Source organism: Rhagoletis pomonella, unplaced genomic scaffold (assembly GCF_013731165.1).
Source record: "Rhagoletis pomonella isolate Grant_MI unplaced genomic scaffold, Rhpom_1.0 Rhpom_scaffold_00002, whole genome shotgun sequence".
Lineage (NCBI taxonomy): Eukaryota > Metazoa > Arthropoda > Insecta > Diptera > Tephritidae > Rhagoletis > Rhagoletis pomonella.
Window position 1 is genome coordinate 55129446 of NW_023458556.1, and position 4196 is coordinate 55133641.

At 30.7% G+C, this 4196-nt stretch overlaps 1 protein-coding gene across 1 annotated transcript in view; it reads right to left on the reverse strand.

Moving 5' to 3' along the window:
- The window catches only part of LOC118733824 (vacuolar protein sorting-associated protein 18 homolog), a 12044-nt gene that overhangs the window by 4934 nt on the left and 2914 nt on the right, over positions 1-4196 (reverse strand).

Genomic DNA, 4196 nt, shown 5'->3' on the forward strand with positions numbered 1-4196 from the left:
TTTTTTTTCAACAAACTAAAAGCAAAATTTTGCTCTAGCTTTTGCTGAAAGCTAAATAAAAACTCTGTGTACATTTTTAGCGCATAATTTCAAAAATGCCAGATTTTGAGTTGTGACTCTTTTGAAGACGGTGTGCGATATGTAGATATGTATGTACTATATAATGCTGCATACACAATATGTGCAAGTGAATGGTGATGCTGGTTGGCAACAAGTCTCAAAGTGTCAATATTGAATGGTTGAAGTGTACATAGTTAAATATTTTTCAGAACCCAGCACAATGACAAAACTCCTGCTACATTTCTATGATGTATCAACTGCTTATACGAATTATTATTGTTATTATATTTAAAAAAGTTACTTCCCAACCTAGAAATTGTAAAAAGTAACAATCATTATAGTTCTTTAATTAAAATTTTAATTAATTTCTCTAAACAGCTATTTTATTTTAAAGTCTTGTAGATTTGAGCCACTTTTTTGTGCCTACATTTTCTATCAATCATCCTTAGTTTGGAAAAGTTTGGGGAACGGACCTCTATTGGCACCAAATTGGTGACACTCTTTTGAAACTACATGAAGGCTGCTTTGCCGAACGGAGAAACATGAAGCGCAGTCAATGTAAAAAGTTGATGACCTATTTGTTTTACCCAAATGGAAGAACGCCTGTCAAACAAGGAATTTTCCAGGAAATTGTTCCCCTCTTTTGCTCTTAAATTTTGAGCGACATTTCTTCCATAAGCAGTAATAAAATTTTTGTCCAGCTGGCTGGGAAAAGTTCGCTAAAACTTACATTTACGTGACACTTGTATGACAAAATGTTAAAAAGAAAAATTAAAAAGTTCAAAATTTTGAAAAAGCTTTTCTACATTTTTATAGCAATTAAATGGACCCTCATTCAGTAAAAAATTAGAACTCTCAGTAGTAACGATTTAAAGATATTAGTGAATCCGCAAGGCGTTAAAACGCCTAAATTTTAATTTCAAACACCTAAAAAATTTTTCAAATGTTATTCATAGTTATAAGAGATTCGAGTACCATATTTCATTTAAGTGCGTGCAGCCGTTTCTATGTGAAGAGCGATCTCGAATAGTGCAGGTTTTTAAATTCATCAAATTTCAAATCATACTATGCCGATAAAAAGTTCTTAATTAAAAAAAAACAGACTTTATCGCACATCTTCAGACTAATGTATTTAATTTCACCTCCCATTTTTGAAATTCGAAAGAACGGTGCAAATATAATGACTATCCTAAAAAAAATCCTTCTCGTTTAATATACATATATGTGTACTTTGTTAGATCAAATCAATAATCAAAGATATTTTTATTTAAGCTTTCACAAATCTCTTTCGATTGACAACCATTTTTTAATATTTCAAAAAACTTGTGTATAAGTTAACTAAGCTCTACATTTGAAACAGGTGGCAACCTCTTCAAAATATTTTTAAACTAAAACCTTCTAAACTCTTGACACCCATATTGTGCTACATACATACATAAATACTATGCATGTATTTCAATTATCCAGTTTCCTTAATTCAAGTTGAATTTGATTTTTTAAACATATTTCAGAAATAAAGCCTATTCAGATATCTTTTAATAATCCATAAAACTTATTGAATCATTTGAATGTAACTCTTTAGACACGTGACAACCGTCTTCAAAAATTCCAAATGTTCAAGCTAAAGATTTCTTAACACTCTTTCGTATTTTTATATTTCATATAATTTTTGTATTGGTTAATTAAATTACACCTTTAAAAGAGGTGGCAGCCCTCTTCAATAATATTTTCAAGTTAAAACCTTGTTGAAAAGGAGAGTTCTGACATTGCGATAGAAATTTGAATTAAGCCGAATCTGATTTTTTTAACATGTGGCAACCCAGTTAAATGTAGTTCAGAAATAAAGAGTTTTCAAACCCCCTTCGATTTACACCCATATTTTAATAATTCATTCAACTTATTAAATAATTTTAATTTGACTTTTTAAATAGGTGGCAGCCCTCGTCGAACACCTTAAAAATTGCACTCTTTCGTTTAACATACATATTTTGATATTTCATATAACTTTTTAACTAAATTCGACATTTGAAGCAGGTGGCAACCCTCTTCAAAATATTTTCAAACTACTACCATCTGAAAGACCTTTCGTTTGGCAACCATATTGGTGATACATATAATGCAATTGCCTAATTTTCTTAATTCAAATAGAATTTGATTTTTTAAACAGGTGGCAACCCTCCTATAGTTAATTTAAAAAACAAGGTCTCTCAATATCAAAACCATTACGATTGGTACCCATTTTAGAAGTTTTTTTTTTATAATTTTAATATAATTTCTTTAAAGGTGGCAGCTCTTTTCGAAAAGATAAAACCTTATTGCCTATTTACAGCCTAAGGCCCTTATTCATAAAAAATAAAGTAGCTTTAAAAAAGGTTTATAAATTGAAAAATGTATGAAAACGTCAGTTTATAAAGCTCTTTAAACTTATTTTATTTTTTATGAATAAGGCCATAAGTCTTTATTTTTAAAATTTGATGTATATAAATTTTGTAGTAATATTGGAAATGTTTAAGGTTAATTTTGCAAGTTTTTATTCAAGAAATCTTTTCTGGCGTTACTTTACTAAAATTTCCATTGAAAATGTTTTGTTAATATTGTTCTTGAAAGAATTTGTAACGGGAAGAAAACACGGATTTCGACCGTGGTGTAACCTAACGAGACCATTTTTGGCAAAAATGTTTTGCTTACAAACCACTTATATGTTATAAAAATCAGCCAAATCGGCCTATAAATAAGTTAGATATAGGAATTTTTTTCGCGGTAGGCTTCGCTGGAATCGCCCATATGTGCATACATATATACATATGTATGTACATTAAGGTGGCCATGATTTGTGTATATAAAAGAAATAGTTTTTTTTTCGAGACACCCTCTGATGAGCTTATCTAAGAGCTATCCAACAGTTCGCAATACCTTTAACCCTTAACATACGAAGCGGCGTTCTCGGAACACCACAAAGAGTAATTTCAAGTGAATCTGCCGTAAGTACAACAAACAATTAACCCTTGAATTTTATATGATGATTATCAGATTACTGGAATATATCTCCAGATTGTGGAAATATATCTCTCCACTCCCAAAAGCACTCCAAGGCAGAAATAATTTTGAAAAACCTTAAAAAACGGGGGTTTTCAGAAGTCCGCAGCTTGGTAGATATTTAAACAGAGGATGGTATGTTAAAGGTTAAAGGTATAAACGCGAGACTGAGTTCCAAAAATGCTGGAAAGTCTCGTTTCGTTATCTTGAAAACTATTGAACTCCTTTAAACATATTATCTATTTTCTACATATTTAACTATTTTCTGCCTTTTTTGGTGATTATAAAGTAATTTATTGGAAGAATTTTATCATCAACAACCGTCTATCTTCGTTTTGCTAAACCGCGTAACTGACATTTGTGCCAAAAATTAGATTTGCTCATAGGAAGCTCCAGGCATACAGCCTTATCTATTCATACCAAAATATCGATATTAGAGTGTGTACTGCAAAGCAGCAAACAGCATAGTTGTAATACCGCTGATCAATAGTAGCATATTTTTTACTCTCTCCTGTGACCTTACATACGTGATTTTGCATTATCGTGATACACGGTTCTGTACTTTAAACGACGATATGTATGTATGTATGTACACACTTACAAAAGCCTCAAACTACGAACGCTAATTGAAAATATTAGCATAGCCGGCAAAAATAATAATCGTTAGCAACTGCTTACGTTAAAGAGGTTGTATGTAGGCATAAACCAAAATTATAAGAAATGAGTACAAAGCAACACTTGAAATGATGCCAAAAGTGATTGACTTTGCTAATGGCAAGAAAAAAAGATAAACAACCAACTGTTTGCTTGCTTTTTTCGTTTTTTTGCATTTATTTTGACTTATTTTCTCTTTCTCTATAACCTTTTGAGAAAATATGAATGGCAATGATTGCGTGAATTTTGTAATGACTTTCGATTTGTTTGTTGTTATTTTTTTTTGCATTTAAATAAATTGCCATTTTTTATATTTCTCTGCATTTTATTAAGATTGCACGAGTGGTTTCTTTTGAATTTCAATTGGTAATTAACTCTGAATGATAAGAAAAAAACGATAAAAAAAATTTGCTGCAATATTGGCGTACGTGACGTACTCTACGTAG